Genomic DNA, 8165 nt, shown 5'->3' on the forward strand with positions numbered 1-8165 from the left:
CCATGATCCATAATTATATAAACCTTAATAATCCATTTAATTCATTCATTTACACATATTCCATGCACCACCAAAACACACACTTAATCTCTCTCTAGTATCTCTCTTTTCTCTAGCCGAACCAAGAAGGAAGAACCGATCCCGATCCAAGGTAATGATAGTATGGTGTTGTATGAACTCAAACCCGTTAAATTTAGTCACGCAACAAAGATCTGACACCTTTAAACCGTTAAAGTCACGAGAACCGGGTGGAATCGGGTATAAACCGAACCTAAGATGAGCTTAGGGGTCACCCTAGCTCAGATCTGGATCGAACCGGACGAAAAACGGCGAAAAACGGTGGAAAACGAGTCAGATATCCTTTTTCCGGTGAAGCCGCGATTTTCCGGAGATGACGGCGCCGGAAAGGCGGCGGGTACGAGGTTGATATGTCAGAGAATGTTTCTGACATTCTCTGACCTAACCCTAATTCGTTAACGGAGAGTTAACGAACAAGGGGTAATTCGTCAAGTGGTTCGTTAACGAAAGCTTAACGAACTAGCCTTAGTTCGTGTCCAAGTTCGTTAAGGAGAAGAAAACGAATTAGCCCCAATTTGCTATGACCATTCGTTAAAAAATGATGACGAACTAGAAAGTTCAATTCGTTACTGGAGGGTCAATCGTCAAAGGACCAATTCGTTATAAGGTCGAGTTAGTTACAAGGTCCAGTTCGTTACAAGGAACAGTTCGTTATAAAGTAATGAATGGTCATTCGTTATGAACACAATTCTTTAAGAACCAGGTAACGAACTAGAAGTTTGATAAATGACAGAACAGTCCCTGGACTTAAAGAAGAATGATATAATTACATAATAGCCCTTGAACTATAATGATTTATGAAAGATACCTTTAAAAGTTAACGAGCAACGATTAACTAACCGGAAAATGTTCAATGAAGTAAAATCGGCCTATACACTTAAGATTAATTAAGTAAACGACAAGAAGAGCTAGATCCGTATTTAATATATGTAATGATTATACAGTTAGTTGTGCACAACTCAAGAAGGGGATAACCATAAACGGTGAACGTAATCACGTTCGGGTGAGTTTCTAAGCCCACTTCCTTGTTATGTTTTCGGGGCTGTGTGCATACTCGATGTGATAGTTAATACACTTACCTTAAGTGGTAAGTGTATGCCTTGTATGATTCATGTATGATGATTGCTTGACGGTACGTGAACGATCTTCGGATATTGCATGTACCGCCAGGTGGTAGTTAAAGATATGATTGATATATATATATGATGTATGTATGTTATGATGATAATACGTGAACGATCCTCGGATATTGCACGTATTGTTAAGGAAGTATGTAAAGACAGGTATGGTATAGTTGCACGAAACAAAGTGACCAGACCCTAATAATATCTGTGAGGATAGGGACCGGACCCTAATAATATCTGTGATGATAGGGACCAGACCCTAATAATATCTGTGAGGATAGGGACCAGACCCTTATAATATCTGTGAGGGTAGGGACCATACCCTAATAATATCTGTGATGTAGGGGATCAGACCCTTATAATATATGTGAGGTTATAGGGCAGAAGGCTCTTTAAGTAGTATCGATAGTTATGCATGTAAAGTAAAGTATGAATGATATACATCCCTTCGGGCCTGTGTGCAAGTATGTGAACTGCTTGTATGTTGTATGATTAACTAGAACTCACTCAGCGTAGCTGACTTTTAGTATGCACACAGGTGAGTAGAATGAGGCAACTCGCTTGAGGGGAAACACATGGCATGGGATTGAAGATACTGGCATCTCAAGAAAATGTTATGTTATTTAAAAGACAATGTTTTATGTTTAAACGATTCAAATGCTCGTTAAGACAAGAATTGAAGGTTATGTAATATATTGTTTGAAGTTTTTAATATTCCGTGAATGTTTTTATTAACTATGATATTTAGAACTATGTTAATGAGTAAATCCAACGTCCAACGTAGGGCACCGATAACGGGGCCTTACAATAATTCTAAATCGAGACAATATTATACTGATATTTTACACCTCCATTCCAATTTGATTCTGATGCTGGATCCTATTCTCTGACTTTTTTCCAGTCAAACAATTTTCGTACCCAATGGAAAATTCAAATTCAACATCACCCCACGTTATAAATATGCAACAAAAACATTATCACCTTTTTCAATAACTAAACAAATGAATATATACACCCTGAATGCTCAACTGATTCCACCATTAACGATGCTTTTTAAATTTTGTTAATGGCCCATTCTCTCGTGTCCACTTTCCAGCCACCGGTGGTCCAACCATTGGGTTCTCTTGTTCGTCGGCGGAAAAAGTATTTTAAAGACTCAAGACTATTGATAAGATCAACAAGATTTCAAGAAATGAAGATCATGGCTAAGAAAAAAGGTATTGAAGGAGTGAGTGATCAGATGAATGCTATTACATCTCAGAATCTTGATCATTAGATTGGCTTTTAGTCAAGTTCAGGAGCAGCTTGATCATCCATTGTTTAAGGTTGTTTTTTGTATTCTTTTTTATTGTTGGTTTTGTTATTGTTATGTTTTTTGTTTTAATTTTTTTTATGTTTACTGATTGGAAGTTTTATTCTTCTTGTGATTGGTGAGTAGATGGCTCCTTCAGGAATCAGGACTGAAGAGGTAAATTTTGTGTGTTTCAATTCAAGCTATTATGTTATGAATAATATACTGAGATTTGTTGTACTCTTCCATCCTAAATCAGAGTCTAATATTGATTTTGACTTGTCAAATTTATACAAAAAAAATTTGTTCTGTTTATATAAACAAGAAGCTGAAGCTTCAACCTTTATTTATCTGTTCCTGTTCCACTTACCACCTTCAAGATCAAAAATAATTTATTAGAATTTAAACTTTTAGCTAATATATGTATTCCTTGTCCATTTGGTACCATCAAGATAAAAATATTGATTAAAATTTAATTTTTAGATTCAGAAGTACCATATGGCTAAATTATCTTTTTGAACATGGTAGTGGTTTCAAGGGTCAAGAAATCTTCTGCAAAAGTTGGTTGCCAAAGCCTGGAATCCGGATCAAAGCAGCTGTGTTTTGTTCATGGTTATGGTGATACTTGCACATTTTTCTTTGAAGGTTTGAGCCGTAAGTCACAATTCATATGCTATATATGTTAGATAAATTCTTGTATTTTAAAGAAGATAATTACTTTTTAGTCATTGCAAAGCGAATTGCTTCTTCCGGTTATGGTGTTTATGCCATTGATCATCCTGGTTTTGGCCTATCCGAAGGGCTGCACGGCTATGTTAATTCCCAACTTTAATGACATAGTTGACAATGAACAATACACAAAAATCAAAGGTACGACTTTCAACGGTCAGACGAATCATTTTCTATGTCAAAACTGATACAAATCTAATTAGTGTCTCTACATAAGTTTGTAACACATTAAAATGTAACTGTTTCTTTTGATTTTGAATTAGAAAAACAATATGTTTGACTTTTTTCTATAGGAAGACCCGGATTGCCCCGATTTCTTCTTGGTCAGTAAATGGGAGGTGATGTGGCGTTTAAAGTTCACCTTAAAGAACAACGCGAATGGGATGGTGTCGTTCTTGCAGCTCCAATGTGTAAAGTAAAGCTCTCTTTAATATTAGTTGTATAAATTAGTTTGACCAACACATGTAAAGTTTTGACTTTTGACCTGCAATTTGGTTAAAGATTTCAGAGGAAATGAAGCCACCAGAACCACTACAGAAAGTTCTAATATTTTTGTCAAGACTTATGCCAAAAGCCAAGCTTGTACCAGCAAAAGATCTAGCTGAGTTGTCTTTTAGGGACCCTGAGAAAAGAAAATTGGTAAATCTTTTTTATCATGCAAATAATCTTGATTAATACATGCATATTACTAGAAGTTTGACTTTTATCCAGATTCTAAGATGCCTTAATTATCTCAAATTCAGGCTGATTATAATGTCATATGCTACTCTGATCAGACAAGATTAAAGACCGCTGTTGAATTTCTATATGCCACAAACAAACTCGAATAACAAGTAGAAAAGGTCATTTTTTTACTATTTCATTTAGGACAAGAATTATTAGATTTGACCTTATAAAATCTTTAAGTTTTGCAGGTTTCATTGCCGTTGTTGATTCTTCATGGAGCTGAAGACAAGGTAACAGATCCTAATATCAGTAAGTTTCTTTATGATAAGGCTGCCAGCAAGGACAAAACTTTGAAGCTTTATGATGGAAGTTATCACTGCATTTTTGAAGGGGAATCAGATGAGAGGATATTCGAGGTGCTCTAAGACATTACTAATTGGTTGGATTCTCATTGCACAGTTAGATAGATGTTTGTAGCATTTGTTTAGATTTCACCAAAGTGATGCAATTGACACATTAGATGGGATTTGTAATTCTTTTTGTTACCACATGGTAGTGAACTTTGATGTAACTTGCATTGTATGTTGTTTTATGTTTATGTGTAACATTTTTGTTTTACTATTTGTTCTGTCTTGATTTGTTTGATTATAGTTTTCTTGCTCTTTGCAAGACTTTATGTTATTTCCTGACATTATTTACTATTATTTATAGTAAATACTGGAGATTATAAACATTTTGTAAAGTGAATACACTATTGAGTGTTCTGCTAACCAACCATTTTTGTTATTTTATACAATCATGCTTTTCCATCTCACTATTGTTTGTAAAGTTTTTGTTCTGGTTGATCATTGATACATCAACTTCATTGTCTATGCTAACAGCCTGTCTTTAAGTTGTCATATGAAATGTGTAAAAACACTACTAGAAAATAAGGCTAATGCAACTTTTTAAGTGCAACCTTTTTAATTATGTTGCATTTGATTCTAATGCAACTTCGCTCAATGCAAAGGTTGCATTAGAATATCTAATGCAACCTTTGTTATAAAAAGTTGTAAAATTTGATAGAAATTGCAACCTTATTATTAAAAAGTTGCATTATTACATCATAAATGCAACCCCTATTTAAAAGGTTACACGTACGTGACTATTATTTTGTTAACTTTATTTTTATACTAATGTTTTTATTATCTTTTAACTTTTCAAGATCAATTATACAAATATTTCTTAACATTTAAACAATAAAAACCAATTTTTTGTTATTATTAGGTTTGTTTTAACAAGTGTTTGCTGTTATTTTTTGTTCATATGCGATTATGACACGTTATAAATATTTGTTATTATTTTGTTGTTATTCTAGGTTTTCATTCTTTTTTTTGTTATTATAAATGGTTGCCTACGTAGATTGGTATTGACATTTTAGCTGGTATTGTTTCCGACGTCCTCATTTTATTTATTATATATTAAATTTAAACATTTATTATTCATAAAGTTAACATTTCTAAAGTTTAAACAAATATTTGTTTAGAACTTGAAACATGACAATATTAAAGTCTTAAAAATATAAGATGAATACTAAAACTTTTTTAACCAAAAGTTCCAACCAATTTAGTTCTCGCCCGCTCTCAGGCAATATTTTTAATTCCCCACACCCAAAATAACTTCCTCTCTTAACCCTAACCTCCTTGCCTCGTTATCCCACATAGTCAAAACCAAAGTTCGACCATTTATTAATTTTTGTTCGATCAGATTCTGTTAATTAACAGGTTCAATTCGTCCATCAATTTTTTTTAATGTTCTCAATTTGTTTTAGTTGCCGGTGATGTTCCTTTGGATTTGGTTTAGGAGGTCTTCGCCATTGGAAGGGCTTGTTTGATTTGGTATATTCATGAACAAGTTAGATGGGGTAAATACTAAATCATGTATCTTTAAGAAAAATAGTGGCAAAAATCACATTTGATTTAGAAATCAATTGAAGAAATCATGTGGTTACATAATTTTGACTCACATCTAAGTTTTAACTATTGTATAGATATGTGGGTTTAGAATATGCAAATAGTGGGTTCTGAATGAGAGCTGACACTCGCTGGCATCTAAGTCCCTAAAGAGAAAACCCAAGAATGGTTAGCTATCTTGTTAAACTTTAAATTTGAAACTTGATTGAAATTAATTGTGAAACTTGATTCAAGTTATTAATTTTAGTTAAAACTTTCGTGACTACACTTATTGATTTTAGTTGAAACTTTTGTGACACACTTATCGATTTTAGTAGTTCTTGTTGAAATTTGAACGGAACTTACTTGAAAATTATGACATCGAGTTGAGCGAAGTGTATTTCTTGGCTAGAAAATAAAATCCTAATGTTGTTGCAGAATATTCGAACAATGGCTTTCGCTTTGGGAAACCACTTCATTGTATGTACTATTAAAGTTTCTTGTTGAAATAATTGTATTTGTTTTAACCTTAATACATATGTATATTATACAATAATTAGCATTAGTAATGCATAAATAATTAGTTTGTGATATTTTTGTATGGCTTAGATAAAAGAACATAAAAGTGTTTTTATGGTCCTTTAGAACTTTTACAAGACCTAAATGGCCTTATCAGGTTAGTCAAGCACCATCACTTCTGGCACATTAGGATTTCATTTTACTATGATTCTTGTTCCAGTATTGTCGTACCCGAACAAAAATAATCATTTGTGTTAGTACACGGTTTTGCGTCTCTAGTCTTTGTATTTATCATTAACGTATTTATCGTTTTGGTTTAATTTAATAAACAATTATTTTATCTTAGTTCGTTAATGTAATAGTCTAGTTCGCTAAGGATGTTTAGCGAACTAGATCTAAGTTATATCCCTCCTGATTAGTTAAGGGTTTAACGAATCAGGGGGTGATTCGTTAAGGTATTTCTTTGTTAATGTATGTAACGTAGTAGACCCTAGTTCGTTATGGAATGTTAACAAACTAGGTCCATCATCCTATTTATAGTGAACACTGTTCACAGTTTAATCTAAGCATTGAGATTTTAATTAACGAACTTCTGCCCGACTCTCTCTCAATCTTCATACTAATATTATACACATATACATACTACTGATAACATATATACATCTAACATACAATCAAACGTAATAATGAATTACATCTGTATTTTAGGCTAATCGTATTCGTACAGATCTGAGATCTGTTTACTGAATTAAGGTATAGCCGGGTTCAAACAAGTGGTATCAGAGCTTTCGGTGCTCAATTACGCTTGATTTGCCTGTTATTTGATGTTAATTAATTGAAAATTGATTCAGTTTATGTTCAGTTTGATTTTGAATCAAATTGAGGTTGAATTGGTTTAATTATGGAATGATTGGATTGGATTTGTGTTTGGTAAGGTATTTGTGAGGTTTGGACGATTGGAATTGGATTTTGGATTGTGTTGGGATTGTTTTTGGTTGGATCTAGATTTGACCGAGAACAGGGGATCGTTTTTGGATAGATTAGATATGAATTATGGTGAATTGAGTTACAAGATTGATATGATTAGACTCGTGATCGATTTAAGAGTAAATTGATAGGTTGGATGTGTGAATTGGTTGAGAATTGAGGTAGTGTTACAAATTTTCATTTCTGGGTTGTTGTTTGGTGTTCTTCATGTTTCCAGAAATCTGGAAAATCAAGATGAAGATTTGAAGATTTGATGATTCAAGTCTGCTTCGTTAATTTCAGATTGATTCGTTAACTCATTCAAATCGATTCGTTAACAATATTTAGCTTATTCGCTATGAGTTTTGGTTGATTCGTTGTACCTTCTGATTCGTGTAAACCGATTCGTGTGACACGTGTCTTATCTCGGGATTCGAGTTATAACAACCTTTGCCACGTGGAATTCGTTGTCAGAAGTTTGTTACAAACCGTTGTAACAAACTAATTCGTTATAAGTTGATTCGTTAATCAACTGTAGCAATTCGTTCTCTAAATCGCTAAGCTTATCTTAAGTGATTATTTTAGCTTATTCGTTGATTGACTGGTTCGTTGACCGTCTAATTCGTTATCTTAGTTTGACTTATTTGTTGACCATCTGATTCGTTGCTTAATTCGTTAATTTCAATTCTGATTCGTTACCTGATCAACCTCAACTTCGTTAAGGTTTGATTTGTTGATTACTGTTCTCAGTTCGTTACAACTGTTCACAGTTCGTTATTCCAATTTTCAATTTTATCCCTTAAAATTTGAATCTTAATTTTCAACTCTTGTCCTTAGAGTTTAAAATTTACCAAACATGGT

The 8165-nt window shown here is 33.3% G+C and overlaps 1 pseudogene; it reads left to right on the top strand.

Annotated features, from left to right (window-relative positions):
* The first annotated feature begins 2268 nt into the window (after positions 1-2268).
* Positions 2269-4355, top strand: LOC143575743 (caffeoylshikimate esterase-like; annotated as a pseudogene).
* Positions 4356-8165: the final 3810 nt, after the last annotated feature.

The sequence above is a fragment of the Bidens hawaiensis genome, unplaced genomic scaffold (genome assembly GCF_021521415.1).
Source record: "Bidens hawaiensis isolate Kalapana, Puna unplaced genomic scaffold, B.hawaiensis_p1.1 tig00027635_1, whole genome shotgun sequence".
Lineage (NCBI taxonomy): Eukaryota > Viridiplantae > Streptophyta > Magnoliopsida > Asterales > Asteraceae > Bidens > Bidens hawaiensis.